Source organism: Phocoena phocoena, chromosome 10, assembly GCF_963924675.1.
Source record: "Phocoena phocoena chromosome 10, mPhoPho1.1, whole genome shotgun sequence".
In the NCBI taxonomy this organism is placed as follows: domain Eukaryota; kingdom Metazoa; phylum Chordata; class Mammalia; order Artiodactyla; family Phocoenidae; genus Phocoena; species Phocoena phocoena.
The window spans coordinates 19,421,139-19,439,307 of record NC_089228.1 but is presented as its reverse complement, the minus strand read 5'-3'; the positions used below and the strand labels follow the sequence as shown (position 1 = coordinate 19,439,307).

General features: G+C 42.5%; 1 protein-coding gene across 10 annotated transcripts in view; it reads right to left on the bottom strand.

Moving 5' to 3' along the window:
- Positions 1-18,169, bottom strand: part of FOXP1 (forkhead box P1) — a 227,780-nt gene that overhangs the window by 158,637 nt on the left and 50,974 nt on the right. Inside the window, exon 1 of one of the 10 annotated variants that reach the window (XM_065885427.1) lies at positions 5,598-6,019. The exons of the other annotated variants lie outside the window; for them this stretch is intronic. The gene's annotated coding sequence lies outside the window, so the exon portion shown is untranslated. Of the gene's footprint in view, positions 1-5,597; positions 6,020-18,169 lie in introns of those variants that run through there. 10 annotated transcript variants of the gene reach the window in all.

Here is an 18,169-nt window from a genome sequence, read left to right as displayed (position 1 = left end):
AACAAAGATTCCTCTTCCCCAGTGATCTCAAACCACTGGCTTATCCTCTTTAGAGAGACACTGAGAAAACCACAGCACCCTCTATTGAGCCCAGAGGAATCTAAGGCAGACAATATTCATCGCATGAAAAGCGAACCGAGGACAAGAGGGCTGATGTGATTCACGCACGGTCACACAGGTGACTTGCGACTGAGAGGCCTGTATCCTTCCGCTGGCAAAGGCACTTGAGCAAATATGGTTCCTTCTGACCCTCAGCAAACCCTAACCTATGCCTTGCCCTGACTCGTAGAATAATACAGAGGGAATGGCTGGCTGGAAGCCAAAGGACAAGCCTGGGGGAGATGAAGGTACTGACGATACAGCTGCCAGGTCATGACGAAGAAATGATGGCCAACACTTACTGAATGCCAACTGCGTATCTGGCTTGGTTCTAAATTGTTTTACGTAAACAGAAAGTTTACCGAATATGCCAAAGGTCACACAGTCTGGCTTAGAATCCCTGCCCTTGTACTTCAAGAATGACACAACCCAAAATGGCCACTAACCTGCAAATCCATGGCTTTGGAATTCCTGCATTCACACGGAACCAGAACTACTTGCTAGACATGACAGATCTTTAGAGAAGAATTTAGAGATGTCTAGAAGAATATAATCACTCAATCCAAGCCACACTCAAAGGTACTTGGCAGTGAAGTTTCTGAAGATTTGATCACTCTGGTCAAGGAATTAGAAACATTTTCTTAAAAGGCGGGTTAAAAACAAAACGGTGTTCATCAGATGGACAACAGTGTCCACAGAGTTGTGCTCGTCGGGTGACAACGATCTTTGGAGCTTCTGGTCACTGCAGTTTAGCATAAGGGGGATCTTGAGTCTCCAGGCATGAAGAAATAGGGATTCCCTGGGAATTTGGGGGAATTACTGACCTTAGGAGAAGCATAACACTTCCAAAGAAAGAGAGGCTTACTTCATAAAACATTAATGTATTTCTACAGAAGCAGCATACATGGTGGTGAAGTGCCCACCAGTCATTCTGCCTGGATCTGAACCCCAGCTCCACCACCTGCGAGCTGTGTGACCTTGGACAAGTTACTTAACCTCTCCTTGCATCCATTTCTTCATCAGTAAGAATGGGAGAAAATAACAGTCCCTATATCATAATTAATACATACAGTGTGCATAGCCTAGGGCCTCACAATGAATAAGTGCTTCTGAAATAAGTCAGATAAAGATAAATATCATATGTGGAATTTTTAAAAAATGATACCAATTAACTTATTTACAAAACAGAAACAGACTCACAGACATAGAAAACAGACTTATGGTTACCAAAGGGGAAGTGGTGGGAGGGATAAATCCGGAGTTTGGGATTAACAGATACACATTACTATATATAAAATAGATAGACAACAAGGACCTACTGTATAGCACAGGGAACTGTAGTCAGTATCTCGAAATAACCTATAATGGAGATGAATTTGAAAAAGGATTGTGCTGTACACCTGAAACGAACACAACATTGTAAATCAACTATACTTCAATTTAAAAGAAGCACTTAAAAAATGATTACTCGTTTTATAAGATATGAAAAACACATAAATGAATTAGAAAAATAAAAAGTCAAGTGTAATATCCTCATCTATGCATGACACCCTGGCAACAAGTGGGGGCATGCTTACATAAACTACTTTTCTGAAGCAAAACTGGAATCATTAATTACACGCTTTTGAAAATCCCTTTTTGAAATTAAAAACCCATTTTGAACGGAGATTTTTTCAAACCTAATTTCTACGTTCAGCTTCCAACCAACAAACAGTGCTGGGAACCAAATAACCTAAATTCTACCCGCACCCTATTCTAGAGACTTCCGGAAAAGGTTTTAACATAAGACTTAAAACTGCAAATGGCATGTGACTAATTCTTACTCTGTAAGTCGTAACCATAGGAAGGAGCGCAAGACACACAAGAATTCAAGAATCACATGGTAACACTGAGGGTTAACAGAATGTTTCGATTCTTTTGCCCCAAAGCCCACAACCACGAGTAACTTCTCACTTTGCACTGCCAATGAGCAGGGTCTCTGCAAAGAACCAACTAACTTGATCTTTGTGGAAGTTAAATTGCCAACAACATACTGAGTTAACGTGAAACGAAACAAAAATCAAAATTTTAGCCCAGGCTGTATCTTAAAAAAAAAAAAAAAAAAAAAACCAAAACAACCTCCTAACTTCGACGCTGAAGAGATTAAAAGGAAGCATGATCTCTTCACCGGCTCCTCCCTTGCATCTCCATCAACTCCACGCACTAGATGCATTTTCCAGTCCGGTTTCTTCATGGTAAAATACTTTCTCATGAGACTGCCTGTGGTCAGGGCTGAGTATGTCACAGGAAAAACGCTTCTCATGGCATCTAGATCATACCCCTTCCAGCTCGTGCCTGACCGTGAAATACAGACACACCCGGAAATTATAAACTATTTCAACAACAGGACACTCTCCCAGATCATCATCACAGCCTACTTATGTCCCAAGCATGTTCCAAGTATTAACGAGTTAGCATTAGTCAGGCACTTTGATTTGCACAAAGGGCTGTGTATAGGTTCGAAGTGTGACGATCCAACCCAAGGGCCTTTTGGAGAGTCACCCAAGATGACAAAAAGAGGCGGCGGAAAGGCTACTGCTACTATGGTTGTCCTCCCCAGGACGAAGCCACCTCCCAGGGACACACATGCGGGGCAATCCTGATGGAGGCTGCGCTGTGTTTGAGTGTCGGCTGCATTGTTCCCTTATATAGTCAATGGAGAGGGAATCCCTCTGTGTGCATATTTCCTATCCACATTCCAAGACAGTATAGGCAATGAAACAGATTTTCAGCTGTGACTTATAGGGCTTGATGTGACCGGGCGAGGCACTGTGCTAGGATCAAGCCCATCATTTGTTCAGGGTGTGTACACATGAGGCAGCCCCTGACCAAAATCGTGCTTTAGTTATTAAAAAACGTGCCCGTGAGAGCACGTACACATAGGTCAGTGCTTGGCTATGTATAAAGAATCTCCGTGCACTGATGCAAACCCCGCTAGAGAATGAAAGCAAAAAACTTAAAGTTTAGTTCGCTTGTTTAAAAGTCTACATTTCATGTAGATTTGGGCCTTTCCCTAGGTCTCTGGAGGACCTGACCTGAGATAACCAACACTCCTGCAGGTCATTATATACACGACATAAGAATAAAGACGTGAAGATGTTTCTGAGGGTGTCTCGGAGACCTACAAGTCGTCTCTTTGCAGGACACCACCTGCCTGACACGTTCAAAGAGAGAAGCAACAGTTGGACACGAACAAATCATGCTGCTCACTGGTCACAGAAACTCTGGTACATTTCCCTTTAACTGAGCTCTTTGTTTCGACGTAAAGTCAGAATATAGCCTTTAACACAACTGTAAGAGCTACAGATTTATCCAATGGCATCACTGTTTAACACACACACACACTCTCTCTCACATGGCATCACTGTTTAACACACACACACACTCTCTCTCACATACACCAGGACTCCCTGGTGGCGCAGTGGTTGAGAGTCCCCCTGACGATGCAGGTGGACGCGGGTTCGTGTACCGGTCCGGGAAGATCCCACATGCCGCGGAGCGGCTGGGCCCGTGAGCCATGGCCGCTGAGCCTGCGCGTCCGGAGCCTGTGCTCCGCAACGGGAGAGGCCACAACAGTGAGAGGCCCGCGTACCGCAAAAAAAAAAAAAAAATGTCGAGCTACTGAGGCAGGCATAACTAAGGAACGCATCTAGAAAAGCCAAACTACTGACCAACTAAACCTTGGAAATCCTGTGCCATAAAGCCATCCACCGCAATAGATGAATTCTCAGTGAAAGCCTGCTGAATTCTCAGAAGGCCAAGAGGCTCCTGAGTCTTAAGGGTTAACTTGGTTGCCTTTAAAAAGAAAATGACACATGTAATTTCCTTTTATCATAAAACAATGCATTTACTCTTTTCTGTATGTCTGTTAAAGGGCATGGCTTTCTGAGTGGAAAACAAAACAGAACTTGGTCACGTGTTTATTTGCTTCAGCTACTCCCTTCCCCTTCTGATAAATAATCAAACATGCCATCCAGAAAAAACAAAACCAGCGAGCTGGGAAATTTGATGGTCATCAAATAGACTGCGATACCAAGAAAAGCGGCCCACTGTTCCCACACTGAGTTTTTGGCCTCCACACCTACACTAACATCTGAGTAAATACCTCCAGTCACTCTTTCCATTTTCCCTGCAATTACTCCTACTGTTATACAAATTGTCCTTAAGGCAGTCGCAAACATAATTTTCTTTTCTTGCAAAGTAGAACAACTTCTGAATCTGAAAAAAGCCAGCCTAGCAAGAGCGATACACACACACACACACACACACACACACACACACACACACACATATATATACACACACTTACCTATTTTATTTATTGAAATGCTTCTTCCATGACAGGTGGGGGACAATGACAGAAGCTGTTTCTTTCTCTATTCTAATAGATGGTTGAGTTAGACGCCAAAATTGAAGTATATTTAGTCTGGGGACTAACAAACAAGGTTTAGAGTAATAACAATTCCCTTCAGATCAAAAGAGCTAATTTTCTACTTCCTGTCTATTCCCTGACCAGTACACAGTGAAGAAAAAAAAAAAGTTAGCACCTGGCTTACCAATTATACTGAAGCTGGTTGGGTCAGGGTTGGGGGAGGAGTGTGGGGAGAGGGGAGGGGGGCCAGAGGGACGTCCACAGCAGACAGGAAAAGGTGGAACCCTTGAAAAAAAAAAAAAATCAAACCATGTGTTGAAAAAGTCATTTCAAGAGAAAGGACCCAAGGGGCGACCACATCACTCTTCGGCATAGAGAGAAGCAAGCAGCCCGGGTTCGAGGGCTTTCCCTGCCATCCTAATTATCCACAACGAGCATTTTGAAAAGACCCTTCCAACATCAAAGTTAACAACCATCTCGGAAAGTGGGGCGGGCTTTCTCTTTCTTTTTTTGCAGCCCACTCCGTTTAAACAATACTAATATGAATGAGATAATGACCGTGCTTGTTTCAGCAGTCTGACTTTTATTGGCATGAAATTGGTACAAATATTATCAAGACCAATTCACAAACGATGATGGGGTCATGATGCATACATGGAGGACATTCCTGCAGATGCAGAATTACCAAGCCACCAACCCTGCACCCTCTCACTCCTGGCGATAACAGGAAGGAAAAGAAGGCGACACAAAACGAGCTCACAAAGAAGCAGAGCGAGGTTCTAATCTCCGTTCAAGCTCCTAAACCGGTCCTGACGACACACGGCTGCTGACTTAGCTGAGACCATCCGGAGACACGTTTGAAAGCAAGAGTGAAGTAACAAGGAGTTAGAACGAACCGGTCCTCTCAAAGCTCTAAAAAGAAAAACGTCTTTGATGGAAGGGGAGGGGGGCAGAAAGAGCAGTAAGTAAGTTGGATCATCTTATTTTGCCCTTCAGAGAACGTCTGTGCAGAAGGAGATCCTTAGTTTTAAAAGTTTATTAACCCAGCGAAAATGTTCAATTTTTTTTTTTTCCTCTGGACACTTACAGAGAAAATGAAGAGTTTGATCGAGAAAGCTCGCACTGTCTGCCCTTGGATTTCCGTCTTCTTGCTGTAGATGGGTTCTGGCTGTTTCTGTGAAGCGGGGTTGCCGAATGGTAAAAAAGATGTTTGAATAAACAGGAAGTCCTGTGCGACTGAAGCACACTCGAGGAGAAAACACACTGGAACATTGCCCTTTGTAGGCAACTTAAGGGACGCTTGCCTCCACGGTAGCTGCCTGGGCTCTCACTAAATGACAAAGAAACCACAAGAATTCCTCAAGTAATTCTTCACTTTCAAAGTTGAAAGATCAGTTGGAGCTTGGAGGTAATTTTCAAAGTTGCATTTAGCACTTAAAGAAATCTATTCAGGCTACACTGTATCTAAATCATCCCAGGTCTGCAAGCAAGGACACGGCATCAGAAGTGTGCCGGGGCTAGACCAAGCCCTAGCCAAACACAGCTCATTCACGCAGACAAATACATACCGACAGGGTTTTGGGCAGCCTGCTCTTGAGATATTTTTGTGGTGACATTAACATAGGCAGGATGCTTTTTTTTTTTTAAAAAAAAAAAAAAGGAAGAAAGAAAAGAAAATTCCGATTCTGCAGACTTTAGAGGATTTTGTCACATGTATTTTTAAAGAACACATCGCCTGCATTCCAAGGATATGCCCCTGAGCTTGCTGCTTTTCCTTTTCTCTGCAATCAACCAAACTACCTGTTTAGCTTGAGATGCCTAGCTTGCCTACCTGAACACTCCTGAAGCCACCCCAAACTAATTATCGAAGTCCTGTCTTCCGTCACCTGAGTGAACTTGACAGATACTGTAAGGAAAAGTGAACTGCTGAAGACAGAGAAGTCAGCTGGAAAAACAGGATGAAGAGTTGAACAGCCAAATTCGAAAAAAAAAAAAAGAGAAAAGAAAAGAAAAGAAAAGATAAAGGGGGAGGCGGAGGAGGAAGAAAAAGGATTCCTTCTGAAAATGCACTGCTGCTGTGGCAATGTTCTCCTGCCATGGAAGCAACTGATTTGTCATGGAGCGTGGAATGCTGGACTGTCTGTCATCCAGGTGCTAATACTCGGCTAAAATAACTCATTGGGAACTGTCAGTAGGATGTTTACATAGGCCCCAATCTTTTCTTCATAGAAGGAAATTTTTTACTGGAATTCATCTTCTTTTGATCTCACATTCAAAGCAACGGCAGCTTGATAGACATTCAAGTCTGAAAGCAAATCCAGACGCTGAAGATAAACCGCCAGAATATGACAGGCAGAAGCATCTAAAGCTTATAAAAACCAAGAGAACAGCATGTCGCCTGAGTATTACAATAGCAGAAATCAAGAGACATATTAGGTGGAACTGATCAGCCACAAAAACAGTTCAAAAGGCAGATCAGAGAAACAGAGGACGAGGCTAGGAGGGGGAAAAAAAAAAAAAAAGGGAAAGATCTGGTTTACTGCCTAACCTCCCTTCTGAGCCCGGCAGCTTTTAGATGCCTGCCTCTCCACTTTTAGAAGGGGTAGAGTATCCAATTCAAATGTTCCTGTCTAACTCAGCCAGTCTAGTTATAAACGCTGCAAATGACTTCCTAGCAATGCATTTCTAAGGCGCGAGGGAAAAAGACAGACCTTCACCTGTCTCAGTGTCCAGCATGCTACATTCTGTTAGCAGCCCCTGCATCTGCTCTGTCATGTAGTTTCAAAAGGCACGCAGCCTGGGCGCCGTGCAAGTGGGTGGCAAGAAACCCAGTCCTCAACAGAAGAGCTCTAAGTGGTTCGAGACGGGGCTAGAGACTTCTGAGCAAGTCCGGTTCCCTAAAAATGGCTAATTACTAATGGAACACAAATGCTCCAGCCTCAGTCACACAGATAGATGAGTTCAGGGCGACGGACAGAAAACTGCTCAATACCTCCTCACTTTGAAGTCATCTAAGGCAATTTCATAAAGGAATTACTGCAAGAACTTTCTTAGAGGCACACAATTATTTCTTTTAAAAATAAGCCACTTATTCTAATTAAAGTCAGTGTGTCCAATGAAAAAGTAATTCTCCCAACAATTTTGTACTTAGAGCTGTTTGTTAATAAACACTGAATGTGAACAGGAAGCATCAGGTTAAAGGGCAAGGGAATTCCACATTATAATTTAGCCTGCAGTTACTCCTGACTGCAAACACCTCCTGGGAGCACAGAGCCAGATCATTCCTGCAGCACCCTCGGATTTTGAAAATCAGCCCCTCCCCCCATTTCTGCATAATAACCCAACAGTGCAATGTGGATTTAAAAATCTACTAACCAATTTTAAAAGCTGTAATCAGTTTAGGGTTTGCCTCATGCAAACAAGATTCCTGGGTAGCTAAGTTACACATGTGAAAAACAAACAAAACAAACAAACACAACACAAACCCTTCCGGATTCTGAGCCCATTTTGTAAAAGGCATCTTCTTCGGTCACGCTTACATAGCTGTCTGATGTGCTAAGCTGATCATCTGTCTTTAAACTGTACTAGTTCAATATATGAAAGTTGCCACTACTCTTCTCCAAGCTAAAAAAATAAATTAAAAGTTGCTCTCAATACTTACTCCCGAAGTCTGCCAACTAAATATTCTACGTTGCTGTAATGGTTCCATTTACCCAGAACAGGGAGGTTTACCACGTAAAGCGGAATGCAAATTCCTTTATATATTATAAAATACATTCTTCCTCTGCGAAGAATGCTGTCACTCCCATGGTGAGACACGGAGGAGGAACGCTCCATTTCTCACAGCCATTAAAAGTCTTTTTAAAAAATCTGCCATGTAGGGGCTTCCCTGGTGGTGCAGTGGTTCAGAGTCCGCCTGCCGATGCAGGGTACGTGGGTTCATGCCCCGGTCTGGGAGGATCCCACATGCCGCGGAGCGGCTGGGCCCGTAAGCCATGGCCACTGGGCCTGCGCGTCCGGAGCCTGTGCTCCGCAACGGGAGAGGCCACAACAGTGAGAGGCCCGCGTACTGCACACACACACACACACACACACACACACACACACACAAACCTGCCATGTATAAAGACCTTCATTAGTATAATTAAATGACGGTTGGGGTGTTGTTTTTTCGATATAAACAACTTTTGATCTGTCATTTAAAAACCTCATAATAATATCATTAAAGAGCTACCATTTTTAAAAGAGAAATTGTCTGCTTAGGGCCATGGAAGAGTAGCCATGCTCTGGGTCGCTTCCCCTCTCTCCCTTTTAGACTTCTCCTGGACTTGAATGTCACCACAGACCTTGAATCCTTGAATGTGAAATGGCTTCACGCTAATTGCTCTAATTGCTTGAAGATGTGCAGGCAGGTGAAACCTGATCCCTGTGGCCATTGTAGACCAAGAACAACACTGGAATGTTTACACAGTAGTTTGATTTTAATAGACAGAAGGGCTGAGTTTCAGACAGCAAAAACACAGCTAATAGGTGACCCCTTTATGTAGTCCTCCTTTAAAAAAAAAAAAAAAAAAGACACACAACAAAAAACAATTTCATGTTCTAAAAGGCAGTGTCCTAAATGCCAAGGTTATTTGCTTGACTCTTGGAGTGAGTATGCAGTACGTGGCACCTGACATTTATACCCGAAACTCTACCCCGAACACATTTTTTTTTTTCTTTTTACCTTAAAACAAAAAAGCACTTTATATGTCAGTCACCTTACAAACAGATTAGGACTGTAGGTACTTCCAAGTAAGTGCCTTCATTTAAATTGTAAATTGAATGTTTTCCACTACCACAAAACTCCTTGTCCCTTAAAGGAGAAGCCTTGTACCTCCTTGTTTATTCCTTTGGTTCTTCTGCTCCCCCCCTCCACCCCCGTCCCCATTTATGGAATTCCTGACCCTTGTACATTCCTGGATTGCACTTAAAGTTGAATCCAAACCCTCTGGTGTTGGTGCTTTAGACAAATATGCATCCTTTTGGTGCCTTTTTTCTTTGTAACCGTGTGGGACTGTGGTCTGCTTCTCATCTAGAGGGAAAGGCAGCCAGGGGAGTGGCTGACATAGTTATTCAATGACAGTGGCCATTCTCCCTGGATATTTTAATGAATTGAGATGGATACAGAGGTCTGACAATGGCTCCCCAGAGCCCTCTCTTAACAGAGCACAAATGTAACCAATGCTGGACAGAAAATACACTGCAGCAAGACCAAGAGAAAGACAACAGCACCTACAAGGTGTCATTAACAAAAGGAAACGCACGCAGGTTAGGGGTAGGCTTGGACAGGTGTTGAGATACACACATACATACAGGAATGTTTCATACAGAGCCAAGGAAACACTGGGAAACAGGAACTAAGAATTAAACACGTTTTACAGAATATCACAAAACAAAGAACTGATTTTAAGGTTAAGCTGGGCAATTAAAAGCAATAGCTACACCTTGTAAATAAGAACAGAGAAGTAGGGAACACCCCGCACAGCTGGAAGGCACTGTCTAATGGCTGCTCTCTAAGTTATGCTGTGTATCAACTTCTGATAATGAAATAAAAAAGGCGGAAGAAAGGGTGACGGGGAGTCCTTTTAAAGCTGTGAAAATGCTTTAGTTACATAAGCTAAGTAATAAATATAGGCGCTTCCACTGCCCAGACTATTTGTCCCCAAACGCTGAAAGACAAAATGATGAAACAAAAACAACTGGCTACAGAACAACCTTTCAAATCACAGCCGCCTGACACGCATTTAGAGACACTCATACCTTGTTTTCAAAAGTTACAATCTCCTGTTAAGAAGTAATGCTTCCTTCTCTGAAAAAGGAGGGGACAAGTAACCATTTATCCATTTAAAGATTAAGTATAAACTAGTCCAAGCCAGTGAGAGGAACGCGGAGGGAAAAAGTAAACAGGCCCTCACCCCCCTAGCCCCAAAATAGTTCCCCTTTGAAAGCGCCATGCAGTCAGTGCCTGGTACCAAGGGCTGCCCCGTTCGTTGGAGGGGTCAGGAAAGCTATGCTAAACCGACAGGTTCCGTTTACAGCAGGCCAGAACTTTGTTTGGATATACTGGCCTTGCTCCCCGCCAGCTTAACAACAGATGGCTAGAAAACTTTCATTATGCTACACAGGACTGAACTGCAAACAATCCAGGAAACTGTGAAAAGTTTAACTCCCTCGAAACCAATGTGCCAAACCAGGACCCGCCCGGAGGACTGTGGAAGTGATGGTTAAAAGAAGGGCGCTTGCTAACTGCCCAAGTCAACTCAGGCACCATTCCAGACGCCGGAAGAGCAGCGACCCGCCCAAGTCTTGAGTTTAACTGTTCAGAGCCCAGACCTTAAAAGGAGTTGTAGAGACGGTCCCTTCTTTTTTTCTTTCCCTAAAAATGTACTGTCAGACTTTCCCTCGCCTTGGGAGAAAGAAGATCTTCCTCCAGACAGTTCCCAAGCTCCCTTCCTGCTTTCCTTCCCTCTGGAAATCGGGAGGATGAGGCCAAATAGTCTCGTTCTAACACCCGGATTTAAATATGATTTATCCAAATCTGTCTATAATTTAAATATTCATTAAACTGATTCAATCACATGAACCCTAATATCTCCTAATGCTCCAAGACAGGTTATAAATGTACCTTCAAAGGTTTAATTCAATTGGCAGTCTGAGAGGTCTTATCACTGGAAATGTGTTATTTTCATATTATTCAAGAAATGAACAAATGCATTTTCCACAGATGTATTTGAGAAGCTAGCCTTTCCGGTTATTGAAAGAAAATTGTGTTTATGACTCCTTTAGCATAGTGTAAACTCATAAACGTCAACAGAGAGTACAAGGAAAACTGTCAACTAAATATTGTTTCCTTCATGAGCTGTTCTTCCAAGTCAATTACGCCTTTCAACTTCTGGGGCATTGTATGATAAACTGGCAGTAAAAATCATTCACATTAATATACCATGGTGCCTTGCCTGCAAAAGGTAATTAAAGAAGTAAATGACTCATAAGAATAGACATATTAGCTGCAAAATGAAAGGCAACTGAGCTGCCACATAAAAATATGTACCATTAAGATATTGCATTTTCATATTCCTGTAATCAGCTTCAGTAGACTAATGCTTATTTAATCCAGTTCTGTGCTAAGTCCATCAACAACTGTTTTTCGCTGTTTTCTCCTTGACTGAACATTATGAGAGCAGGTTTGGAATAAATACTGCAATGAGATTTTTGCATCCTCAGTTGAAGAACAGGTTTTTTATATTTTAAAATCTATTTTTCTCTCTCTGAGAAATACAAAGTTAAGAAAAATTACTGGTGGAGAAATATATATATTATATAAAAATATATAGTATATTATTATTATATAAAAATATATTTAGATACGTCTCCTAGATAGACATGTCTCTTTAAATGGCAGAACATTTCAGGGAAATAATATTTGGTTCCACATTCACTGTTTCTGACCCAGACCATTACCAGCACAGGGGATATGGTGTCAGGCCTTTACTTGCCAAATCCCTGCCGCCTTTTTGAAGTGCTCCCTTTTACTGATATTAACAATGTCTTGCATTAACACAAGCAGAAGGAAGGCAGCTCATCCTCCGGCAGACGTGGAAAGAGAAGGCAGGAAAGGAGGAGGGAGATGGCAGGTGGGGAGGCAGGAGAGGACCCCAGACTTGCCTAGTGGCCCCTGCGTTCTCTTCCTTCCAAACGGTTATCCACCTGACTGGATAGAATCTTCTGGAAGACACGCGACTGCCCCTCAAATTAGGTGCTCTAACTTTCCATTCTCTGGTCTCTGAACTGACATTTGGCTGTATTCTTCCCATCCTTCATTTCAGAGTTCCCTCGCCAGGCCAGCCAACCCACAGGAAAGCATCACCTAGGCGGTCTGAGCATTTTCACTCAAGTTGCTCACCTCCCCGCTTCTGAAACCTTGATCCTGACCAGTGAGATGAGTCCACCGTTTGCACTATTCATATTTCTTGGAACATTTAGATGCATCGAGTTTCCTGGAGGCTGAAGAAATTCCTGTTCTTGTTGTGGAAATTAGGGCTCTTTTCTTGATGACCAATGCGGGCCTAAGGCTTTGCCAATTCAGTTTGGGAGTTCTGGCTTTCAAAACTCTTGCAATGCCTCCGGTGTTAATGCCAGCAATGAAAATCGGCCTATAAAACATTCGGATACCTGTCTCCTATCATGGTTGCCGGCAATTCTCTCACTTTCAATAAAATCTAAAGGCATCTAGATGGGGTCCTCTAATTGATCAAAAAATCCAAGAGAGATTCCTGACCTCTGTTTTTTTGTTTTTTTTTTTAAATCATAGGTTTTCAACAAAGGCAAAGTTCTAGATTTCTACACAAGTTGCACCTTCGCCCCTTCTCTCCTGTGAGTACAGAAATTTCCAGGGCTTTAAAACTCAACAGTAGCCAGCCGGGCCCTCAAGGACAGGCCAGGATGTGAGGACCCTCTCCCTGCTTGTTTATCTTTTTAACAGTTCTCAGAACTGCCGAGAGCCTCCTACATTTAGGCTGGATCTTTCCTTGTAATGTATTAGTGCGTCAACATTTGAGCACACATCACTTGGAACCACAATTAATGAGCTCTAGTCCTTTTCCTAATTAAGGAACAAAGGTTCCTGTGTGCACACACACATGGAAAGAGAAGAGAAGGCTTCTAATTGCTTCAAAATGGGATTTTTCATATTTAGAAACATAATGGCATCGGGAAAGAAGAGCATTTCCAACATCCTTTACAAATAAGGCTTTACAAAATACTGTTAGCTGTTCATAATACATCACTATCAAAAATGGAAAGTGATGAATACCATACACGTAACCTCTGTCTTCATATGAATTAACCTATAGGTACGAATACAATGATACAGGAATTAGTTCTTAAAAATACACTAAAAAAAAAAAAGAAAGGAAGACAAAAAAAGGCCCCTCTCTGAAGAAAGGAAGGCGAGAAGGCAGCTCCTGGGGGCCTGATATTCCTCAGACCTTAGCAGATTAGGATTCAAACATGTAATTAAGAAAGATAACCCCAGTTTTTATAGTAATTAGGGGCTGTGGGAAATAGGATACTCTCTCTCGAAAGTGTTACAAATATACCACACTTCTAAATAACCTGCAATGCTTGGAAAGAAGACTCACTACCAAGGGCATAGCTGCTCTCAGTGAGGGAACAGTAAATGACAGACTGACGTTCAAGTCCATTAGCTGCTATGTGAGAGCAGCGCGTTCACTAGCACGCGACCTGTGAAAAATCTTAGATCTCTTTAAATCTTTGAATTGGATTACTGCATTAATTCTTAAGAACTGCAATCCTTCAACCAAGTCAAATTACCCTCATTAACAGTGGAAAAACTGCCTCTGCAATAAGTTTAAGAAAAAAGATATTTATTACCTATAATCACTTTCAGATACTTCACCTAGAAATATGATGAATGTAGGCTAACAACTCTGAAAACGGTGGTATCCTGATTTCGCAGGTCACTTTCGGATTAAAAATAAAAATGAAAGTGTGTGCGTGGTGTTAAAATTTATTTTTAAATCTACAGGACATTTCCTTTTACTACAATAACGCTCTGATAAGAAGTGAATAGTCCCATTTGACAGGAGAGGAAACCGAGGGGCATGCGCAGAGATACTGCACCAGCTGTCCAAGCTCTCCCAGCTAATTTGGGGCAGGAGAGAGTCTCCTGGCCCTGTGTTCTGGGTTCAGACGACGGGAATTAAATCGGAAATCCAGACTTCCACTGCCACTGCAATGCAATGCATGGACTCCTCTAAATCACACTCAGGGAATTAAAAGACAGGAAAAATAAAAGAAAAGATAGGAGTGCAGGTTTGAGTGTAGAAACGATCCCCATGATAAACACAACAGGAGCTGGCTCTATGCTTCCATCACCGCATTGGCTAATACTGTCTAACCTGCCTTGAGAATTCATCAAATAAGCGCTCTTACAGTGGTGAAAGAAAAAGAAATGTAAATTGATCTACTCTGCCCTTGTTGCTCCCTAAAACGGCCTCCTCAGAAACGTGATAAAAGCTTGACTGATTTTGAACAACTTTTGGTACTTTATGGCAAATGAGCTCTTTGAAGCCCCGCTGACTGCTATTCCTCCGCTCCAAGGATGTTACTGCTTTGGTTCTGTTACTTCCCCGCACAAGCTGGGGCAGGAGAGTCCTCTCCGTCAAAAAGAGGAGCAACTGGGAAGGGCCTGGGCAGAGGCAAGCCTGTGTTTATTGCAACACACGGTTTTTCCATCATGTATTAAGGAATGGGAAAAGGTGAACAAGGCAGACACGAGTTGCTTTGTAAACTTGATAGTAACCAATACGTCTAAAGGGCCATAATAAAATGCTAACTGGTGTTCATAATAAAAACCCAGAGGAACTACTAAGGCTCTGGAGTGACTTCTGAATCACCATCAGAAAAAAAAAAAAAAAAAAAAAAAAGGTAGATACATTGTGCTTGGGATAGCTGCATGTGAAATAATTTATTTCAAACTAGGTAGTCCTTAGTATATGATAACAAAAATCTCCAATGACCCTATATTCTACTGTAACCTTCTTTTTTTAAACAAATTCCAAACAACAGTTGTTAAGATGAGCACTTGAATTCCACGTCAGATACGCAGAGCGCGGCAAAGTCTAATAATGGAAACAGCACTTATTAAGCTCAGGGTGAGTCAGGCTTTTGCATTCACTGCCCTTCTATCCTTCCAATGACCTTTGAAGGTGTAAATTGTTCTGCTCATTTTACAGAGGAGGAAAACAAGGCTCAGGGAGGATAACTTGCCCAAGGTCAAGTGGCTTCTAAATGGGTCTATGACTGCATGGAGGTGAAGGTGAAGCTTAAGAGAAAATCAGAGAGAGGAGCTGCTCAAAGGAGGGCTGGGAGGAAAGAGGCCTCCGTCTGGGGGCATTAAAACTTTGCAGGAAACCGTGATCCAAACATCAGACAGTGTGTGATTTGCGCACTCCTTGCCCACCTCCTGCCCGGAGGCACTGCACGTTTCAAAGGCCAATATGGAAACTGTCCCTCTGTGGTGCCACCGTTTGTAAAGCCTCCCCCATCTCTCTTTCAAGAGCTTTATGACGGTCAACTGGGTGCTTTTCAAACAATAAATGCCTTAGCAGTGACCTCATGATTAACCTGGTTCACGACTCTAGCCACCTTTCTAAACAAATGTTATAGTTACTTTTTCCATAATACCTTCCATTGACACATCAATTAAAAACATAATTTTTGATGCCTCCTCTGTACCAAGCACAGTCTGGGCACTGGGCCTATGAAGGCACCCCTTCCAAGGCTTACGGCCTATGAGAAATAGACATAAGACATTGGCAATCCACAAAACTAGAAAGCCATCACAAAGGGAGCCTGAATAAAACAGCGACTTCACATACTTGTCATTCTTAACCTACAGGTAAGGCCATCAAGAAATCTGTCCATGAGGAGGTGATATCTAAGATGAGACCTGCAAGTAGAGAAGGAATCACATAGCCTAGAAGCAGAGAGAGAAAGTTCAAGGAGATGGACCACAGAGGCTGAGAAGAAAGTATCTGTTGAAACAACGCTAAAAAAAAGAGGAACTTACGAATAGCTGGTGACGGTGAATTGCCTTGTTCAACAATATTACGCCTACCTCATCCTTTTTCAATCCTTTTAAGACAAAAAACTTGCACAGATTACGAATATGCTTTTAATCAAATGGCCTAATAAATACAAAATGCATCAGGTTGGCAAAAAGCATCACAGAATTTATGTAATTACTACTGAAAAATAAATAGCTTAGAGTTGGCCCTGGTTTCTGTCTTTACCTTTCTTAACACTGTTACGCATTGGCGGTAGGCAGAGAATTCTGGATGACCTCCCACTTTCCTACCCCTCGTTTCAGATATTCAAACACTAACCAAGGTATTAATGGGAAGGATTTTGCAGCTGCGATTATGATCCAAAATCAGCTGACCTTAGGATAGGGAGATAATCTGAGCAGGCCTGAAAGAATCACATGGACTTCGTATTTTGGAATTCATATTAAGAGTTTAGAGATCAGAGATGGAGAAAGTCAAACATTCAAGAGCACAAGAAAAGATCTGATGTACTACTGCTGGCATCAAGGCAGAGGAGGTCACATGGCAAGAAATGTGGGCAGCCTCTAGAAGCTGAGAGTGGCCCCTGGCTGACTGATGCCAGCAAGGAAATGAGGACCTCAGTCCTACAACCACAATGAACTGAATTCTACCAACAACCTAAGGGAGCTAAGAAGTAGATTATTCCCCAGAGCCTCCAGATAAGAACTCAGTCTGGGTGACACCTCTGATACTCTCAACCTTCTGATACTCTGAGCACAGAAGCCAGCAGCTCTGTGTCTGGACCTGTGACCTATGGAACCGTGAGCTAACAAATGGAGGTCTTAAGCTGCTACGTGTGTGGCAATGTGTTTACACAGCGACAGAAAACCTATATATGTAGAAAAGAGATGAAATCACATTGCCTGTGTCTTAAGTATACCGAACAGTTTCTCTTACTCAATGAATAAGAGCTTAAATGGAAGAGAGGAAAGGAGAAGGGGAGAAGAACAGGAGGGAGGAGGGGAGGGGAAGGGAGTTTGCTTTCTAGTCCTGGAAGAACCAACATGGAGGACCAGGGCAGGTCACTCACTTCTCTCTGGGCCTCACCTTCCTCATCTGTGAAGAGGAGATGATAATAATGGGAAATGGTGAGAGGCATCTTTGGAGAATACACAGTTGAAAACACTTTGAAAGTTGTTAAAAGTACAAATTCAAGTTAGGTTTTATTTTTTTGTACTGCTTCTTTCCTGAGTCTTTTTGATTTTTAGCTTGCTTTTCCAATTATTCCAATTACCTAATAGTGATCAAGAAACAAATATGGAATCACCCTTGGCTGGAGAAGAAAAGGAACATCCCAAACCATTCTGGAGCTTCTTACAGTCCATGTGATGAGGGTGGAGATACCTTCCAGGAGAGAATCCAAGAGAGAATTGAAAAGAGGTCAGCCTGCGTCCCTGGTGAGGAAAACCAGGTCTTGCATTTTTTTCCCTCCATCAGTTCCACAGTCATTTGGAAGGTGGAATCAGAAGGCCTGGGTTCAAATGCCAGCGCCACTCCAGACCCCAATTTAACCACTCTGTTCTGAGTTTTTCATGGGTGTGAAAGGGAAGTAACACCACTATCTCCTAGGGTTGCCGTGAGGAGTAAGTGAAATAATACATAAACTGCTTCTTAAGGCAGTGTCTGGCACTTAGCATGCACCGTGTAACTGTTGTTGTTATTACAACTATTGCTATGGATTCCAGAATAGAAGCTACCTGTTTTTTCTTTTTTTTTTTTTTTTTTTTTTTTTTTTTACAGAAAGTCTGTTCTCTCCCCGACGGAATCTGGAAAAATTTGTAAGATGGGGCTCGGTAAATACGTAAAAATATATAATAAGGATTTTACCACTAATGCCTTTCCATTGTACACTATAAACCCCATCTAATCTCTGGGGAAGAGGCGAGAAAACCCCTCCACAGTCATGGTTTTGCCACACAATTTTACGTTCGCTCAAGGGAAAACAGAGACTATCAAGGTTTTGAAACCATGACTTATTGCTTTTTAC